General features: G+C 41.5%; 1 non-coding gene across 1 annotated transcript; it reads right to left on the reverse strand.

Moving 5' to 3' along the window:
• Positions 1-429: 429 nt before the first annotated feature.
• LOC120087393 lies at positions 430-536 on the reverse strand. The gene has a single exon (XR_005484530.1). It is a non-coding gene; the product is annotated as a small nucleolar RNA R71 (small nucleolar RNA).
• Positions 537-7,656: the final 7,120 nt, after the last annotated feature.

Here is a 7,656-nt window from a genome sequence, read left to right on the forward strand (position 1 = left end):
GAAACGAAGCACCAAATGATAACAAAGTCATGGCGAATCCAATCCTACTGGCAAACGATCGCAATAGACCCATTAGGAACTATGCATCACTAAACTCTATGATTTCTCTCCAGGAATCATGAGGCTTGCCCTCGATGGAAGCAGATTCGAAATGAAGCTGGTGATGCTGCAGATGATCCAGACTGTAGGACAATTCGGAGGAAGGCGTGGCGAGGACTCGCATGCCCACCTCCAAAGCTTTATTAAAATCTACAATACTTTTATGTTCCCGAACATCTCTGCTGAAGAAGTTCGACTAACTTTGTTCCCATTTTCTCTCTATGATCAGGCTAGGAAATGGGCATATTCTCTCAAACCGGAAGAGATCACTTCTTGGGAACAGGTCGGGAGAAGTTTATGAAGAAATATTTTCCACCCACTGAAAACGCCAGACGAAGGAAACTAATTACAAATTTTGAACAAGACATGGACGAATCGCTCAGCGATGCCTGGGCGAGGTTTAAAAGGTTTGTCAGGGATTGTCCACACAATGGTTTGTCAGACTACCTTCAAATGGAGATTTTTTGTCATGGTTTGAATCCCGCTTCACAGATCGTTCCCAATATGGCAAACGCTAATGGTCTGCTTGATAAAACGTATGACGAAGCGAATAATATCTTGGATCGTATCTCTAAGAACCATGAAGATTGGAGAGAGAGTGACCAGAGATTGAGACTCAAAGACAATGATGGAAATAATGGTGCTATTGCTTCACTACAAAACCAGATGACCGCAATGATGAACTTAATGCAGGGAATTGCGATCAATAGCCCAACACCACAAAACGAGCAAATCAACGCAATCATTCAAAACACCGCAAGGTGTGCGACTTGCGGTTATGGGCACGCGATTGAAGATTGCCCGCAAAATCCACAATCTGTTTACTTTGTAAAGAATAATCCCTTTTTGAATACCTACAATGCCGGGTGGAGAAACCACCCCAATTTTGCTTGGAAGAATCAGCAACAAAATTTCCAATCCGTGGAACAGAAAGAAGGGCCACTAGGATTCTTCCCACGTAACAACGGTCAAACGAGCAATCAAACAAGTAGCTCACAACCACCGCAATCCTCTTCCTTGGATAGCCAATTGAAGCAATACATAGAGAAAAACGAAACTGTGCTTCAAAGTCAGGCTACATCCATCCGCAATCTAGAATTACATATGGGCCAGATTGTGAGTGAGCTGAAGAGTAGACCGCAAGGGGGTTTGCCGAGTTCAACAGAACTCCCATACAACTCGGGGGGATCAGATAAAGAGCAATGTTAGGTTGTGAAATTACGAAGTGGGAAGACAGTGGAGGGAGAAAAGAAGGAGCTTAGTCAGACAGCTCCCATTACGGCAGAACCTGAAGTTGCAGTGACGCAAGAAGAAGAAAGAGAAAAAGAAGTAGTAGAACCAGAGGTTGCATCGACCTCAAAGCCAATTGATACGGGAGCCATGAAAGTATAGTTACCCCCTTTCCCGTAGAGACTAAGGAAGAAAAAGAACGAAGAGGTATAGTACCAACGCTTCCTATATATGTTAAAGCAATTACATATTAATATTCCTTTCAGTGAAGCGATTGAGGAAATGCCTACCTACGCAAAGTTTCTGAAGGATATGGTAACTAAGAAGAGGGGAGCTGGTAAGTTTGCCATGGTGGCATTAACTCAGATTTCAAAATTAATCATTCCACCAAAGATGAGCAATTCTGGGAGCTTTACTATTCCTTGCTCCATAGGAAGATTGTACATCGAGCAAGCTTTGTGTAACTTGGGAGCCAGCATAAATTTGATGCCTCTGTCAATCTTTAGGCAGCTGAATGTAGGGCAACTTGTGCCCACAACAGTGACTCTCCAACTGGCTAATAGATCTCTGGTGCATCTAGAGGGAAAGGTGAAAGACGTGCTGATAACCATTGATAAATTTATCCTACCAGCCGATTTTATCACTTTGGACTACAGGCCGACAAAGATGTGCCTATCATTCTTGGGCGACCTTTTCTATCAATAGGTCACGCCCAAATTGACATGCATAAAGGGGAAATCATTTTGAGTATCAATGGACAGAAGCTCAAGTTTAACATAATTCGTGCCATGAAGTTTCTGGATGAAAAATACCTACATGACTCTGATGATGACCAGAATTTAGTTGAAGAAGAAAAGTTTGATGAAGAGAATGCAAAAGAGGATTCCAGCGCATCCGTTGTTGCCTGTAATGCAATCACAAAAAAAAAAAGCAAGGAAGAAGAAGAGCAAACAGAAAAAGAAGAAAGAAAAACAATGCAACCTTCCCTAGTAGAACCACCAAAACTTGAATTAAAGACCCTACCAACCCATTTAAAGTACACATTTTTGGGGCAGAATGAGAAGCTACCAGTTATCATTTCCTCTGCACTCAACGAAGACCAGGAGAATGTGTTGATGAGCATTCTAAGGAAGCATGTGGGAGCAATTGGCTGGACACTCGCCGAAATTAGAGGAATTAGCCTAACGTACTGTATGCGCCGCATTCGTCTTGAAGAGGACCACAAAGAAACAATTGAATATCAATGCAGACTCAACCTTGTGATGAAAAAGGTTGTCAAGAAGGAGATCATTAAATGGCTGGATGCGGGCATTATCTATCCTATAGCAGATAGCATGTGGGTCAGCTCCGTGTAGTGTGTGCCGAAAAAAGGCAGCATGACGGTAGTCTCGAATGAAAATAATGAATTAATACCGCAAAGGACCATCATTGGATGACACATTTACATGGATTACTACAAGTTGAACGTGGCCACAAAGAAAGATCATTTCCCTCTGCCATTCATTGACCAAATGTTAGACCGTCTAGCTTGAAATGATTTTTATTGCTTTCTAGATGGTTATGCTGGGTACAACTAGATTATGATAGCTCCAGAAGGCCAAGACAAGACCACATTCACCTACCTATATGGGACCTTTGCTTTTCGCTGCATGCCGTTTGGCCTCTGTAATGCACCAAGCACGTTCCAAAGGTGCATGATGGCCATCTTTTCAGACTATCTTGAGGACTCTATCGAAATCTTTATGGACGACTTCTCTGTTTATAGGAACACTTATGAAGTCTTCTTAGCCAACTTGGAGAAGATACTGAAGTGTTGCGAAGAGATTAATCTGGTGCTTAATTGGAAAAAATGCCATTTCGTAGTGAAGGAAGGCATAGTGTTGGGACACAAGGTTCCCCGGGATGGGATGGAGGTGGACAAAGAAAAAATCGAAGCAATTGAAAAACTTCCACCTCCAACAAGCGTGAAGGCTATACTAAGCTTCTTGGGGCACGGTGGATTTTACAGACGCTTTGTCAAAGATTTTCGAAAATAGCAAGACCATTGAGTGCGTTGTTAAATGCTGACAGGAAATTTAATTTTGATAATTATTGCCTCAACACATTTTGAGTTTTGAAGAATGCGCTGATTACCACACCCATATTGATTGCGTCGGACTAGACAATTCCTTTTGAAATTGTGCGATGCAAGCAGATATGCGATGGGAGCAACTTTAGTGCAAAAGAGAAAAACAATCTTGCATCCCATCGCATTTGCGAGTAAAACATTAAATCCTGCCCAGACAAATTATACCACCACAGAGAAAGAGCTTCTGGCGGTAATTTTTGTGTTGGAAAAATCTTGAGCATATCTGCCGGGGACAAAGGTACACATCCATACTGATCATTCGGCAATAAAGTACTTAATGACAAAGAAGGATGCAAAGCCGAGGCTGATCAGGTGGGTTCTCCTCCTTCAAGAATTTGATATAGAAATAATTGACCAAAAAGGGACAGAGAACCGAGTTACGGATCACTTGTCTAGACTGGAAAATCTTGTGGTTGACTGTAATGAGTCTAAGGTGAGTGCAGTGTTCCTGGATGAGCAGTTATTCCATATTGAAGAATTGCCCTGGTATGTAGACATAGTCAATTATCTGGTTTGCGAGCAATTTCCTGAAGATTACACCTACCACCAATAGAAGAAGCTCAAACATGAATGCAGACATTATTATTGGGATGAGCCGAATCTGTATAAAAGAGGGGCAGACTAGATTTTTCGATTATGCATACCAGATGCTGCTCAACAACGCATATTATCGCAATGTCACGACTCACCATATGGTGGGCACTTTGGAGGGCAGCGCACCGCAACCAAAGTTTACAAAGTGGATTCTTTTGGCCTACTTTGTTTAAAGATGCAGCTGGGTATGCAATGAAGTGTGATCGGTGCCAACGCACAGGTAACATTTCATGGAAACATGCAATGCCAATGAACACCATCTTAGAGCTTGAATTGTTCGACATATGAGGGATTGATTTCATGGGACCATTCCCTCCCTCGAATGGTAAACATTATATTTTATTAGTCGTCGATTATGTCTCCAAGTGGGTAGAGGTAATAGCATGCGCCACAAGCGATGCGGCGGTAGTCTCCCACTTCCCTGAAGAAACATATTTTCACTCGTTTTAGCAACTCTCCCGTAACCATCATAATATGAAGTGTCCCACTTTCGTCAACCATAATATCAAGGAGCTGTTGCACAAATACAACATCCTCCACAAAGTGGCCACCGTATACCAATCCGCAAACGAATGGTCAGGCGAGGTGTCCAATCGGGAGATTAAGTGATCACTTGAGATGGTTAGTCGGCCTTTGCAAAATGATTGGCAACAAAGCTTTGATGATCGCATTGTGGGCATACCAACAGCATTTAAACCCCAATAGGTATGTCCCCATATGCGTTGGTATTGGTTAAGGTGTGCATTTGGCCTTTGGAGCTGGAATATAAGGCACTGGGGCGTAAAGAAGCTGGAACTTTGATTTGAAGAAGAAAGCAGAAGAAGCGTGAAAAATAACAACTGGTCGAGCTAGAAGAATGGAGGATTAAACGCATAGAAACGCAAAGATTTACAAAGAGCGTACTAAGCACTGGCATGACAAACACATATGCGGAAACAAACCTCCAAGTTGAGCAGAGGGTCTTACTCTTTTCAACTCACGTCTACGGCTCTTCCTGGGAAAACTAAAGTCCAACGTTGCGCTGCGACAAAATTCATATTTAGACAAGTATTTTGCATGGCGCGATGATTATCAAACGAAGACAGAACCGACATATCAAAGTTAATGGGCAGCGAGTAAAGACATATCAGGAGAAGGATGGCATTGCCAAGTGACTCGCGGAACTAAAGACTTACACAAAGCTTGCTCGATGTACAATAATCAAACGATCGCAATCCATCAGAGACGCAAGTTTTAGGAAGCATCAATTCTTCAATACTTCTCTACTACTCGGAATTCTCACTAGATCTTTTTCAATCTTTATCTATCCTTATTGTAAAAAAGGGGGGGGGGGGGGGGGGGGGGAGATGGCGATAACGAATTTTGTTTTTGTTTAAAATAATTTGACCTCTCTCTGTTTTTCTTGCAATGATCGAGGCACTGGATTTCAGAGATTTTACGCGAAGAAGCCACTTATCTCACTCCATCACCGCAACCAAAGAAGAGAGATCGCCGCAATGATGGATGCGTCAATACACAATGCGGGCTACTTGCTAAAGGAATCTTAGCTTATGCTTGAGGACAAGCATTGTTTAAATTTGGGGGTGTGATAACGGACAGAAAATGCACGTTATCATAGTGCTAAGTTCTTAAACAATGTTGATGCGTCGATAAAAAATATTAAATTAAGTTCATCAGCATCAATTTCATAATATTGCGGTTGCATGCGTTCATCGCATAGGAACAATTGATTTTTGTGTTTTATGCAAAATATGCATTGACGCAATGCAAGAATTGCGATCATAGGAAATCATTGGTCGAGTACAACTTCACCACAAGGCTTTGTGATGATTGTATTCGAAAATTTGCTAGAGAAGGATTGTCACAACTTGGTCAGTGTAACATGGTGGGCACATCTGGGTGAAAGGCTAATTTAATCACGATGGGAGAGAAAACTGATGACAGTCCGAATCCGATTTAAGTTGACAACCGATAACGTTTAACAAGTACATTCAGCTTTTCGATGAAAATATTCGGCGCATTAGTCAGGAATAAAGTCGTCCACATAGGTACAATCATGAGAGAGGAAGCTGTTTGTTCGCCTTAGATGTTCTATAAATACCAGAGATATCCTTTAGAAAAGGGGTTCACCTTCATTGTAGTTCGAAAATTCATACATTTCGGATCGCACGCCTTGTCCATAGTTTTCCTTTTCATTTCAAGCGGAGCAAGAAAAGAGTGGTGATGCTGGAGAACGCTCAGGGCAAACTCGAGAGAGAACCATTTTTTTTTTTTTTTGGGGCGTAAAGCAGAGAGGTGGGTCGACTCTCAGCGAGAGCAAGATTATCTTTTGGAACACGAGTAAGAAAACAAACAGAGTAAAAGCCTGGGCAGCAAGAGATTACTACCAGGCCCTTTATTCTATACTTGCATTGTTATTTTGTACTTTATCTTTGTATTTATACAATGGAAGTTCTATTTCTACATCTGTTCACTCTCTTAGCATGCATGAGTAGTTAAACTAGTCGAATGGGTTTAGAAGAACTAAGCTAACATGACCTAGGAAGTTCATTGCTTGCGATTGTCTTGTTTTATGCTGTGCAAAATACCCTTTAGAGTTACTCGACAGAGAGTCTAAAGAAAGAATCTAATGACTCGAGAGAGCAAGGTTAGAATCTGGACTCGAGAGAGCAAGATTAGAACTGCATAAACAAGAGATAGGGACTTAGAGATAAGCTCTGTTTGTCAACCTACATCGTATGCATCCTAGAGATGGAAATGATATTATGTGGTCGCCTTATTTATGTGTGTGTCATTTTGTCATTGCATAAATAAAAATAAAGGCTTATGTGTAGGTCCTATAGACTTAGCGCATATATCGCATGCGTTCTAGCCTTAGAAGCCGTGGCATTCGTACCGAGAGGTGGTTTACTGTTGTATGCATTTTGCAGGATCGCATAGTATGAACACATCCTAGGAAGTGTTAGCCGAAACTTTTCTCAGCCCGTTCACCACATACTCATCGCATTTCCTATTTGGTCAACTCTTTTCAAACTCTGCCACATTTGTTTATTTTTTCATTAACGCAATCAACAAACCAACCATTAATTGAGTTTCTAGTTACCGCTATGTTTTCATAAAAATTACCAACGCAATCTATTTTCACAAGTTCCTGAGTTCGACCCGGGACATACCAGGAAACTCAGTGGTATTTACACTTGGATTCCGCTGAGGAAACTTGAGTGCTCAATGCAATTTCATCAACGCATATCATCCAAATTTTCACTTCATAAAATTAAGCATCACTTTGCCATATCGTAGTCGTTTAGACGATCGTGTAAGGCTGTTGTTGTGCGAAGCGCGCTAGACAATCACATACCTTAATCATTTAGAAAAAGGTACATGATCATTGCTAAACAATCATTTAGCTCTGGGAGCATTGGTAAACGATAGAGTAAATCATTTGTTCTTTCGTGTAGACGATTGCGAGGAGTTTGGTATACGATGGTTGGAGATGCTTTGCTTTGCTCGGATGGTTCAAGACTCGGTTTTCCTGTTTGAACCAGAGACTCCTTGGTTTTGTAATAGTTAGCCTTACTTTTGTGGATTTGAGGCAATTTTACCCG

The sequence above is a fragment of the Benincasa hispida genome, chromosome 9, assembly GCF_009727055.1.
Source record: "Benincasa hispida cultivar B227 chromosome 9, ASM972705v1, whole genome shotgun sequence".
NCBI lineage: Eukaryota > Viridiplantae > Streptophyta > Magnoliopsida > Cucurbitales > Cucurbitaceae > Benincasa > Benincasa hispida.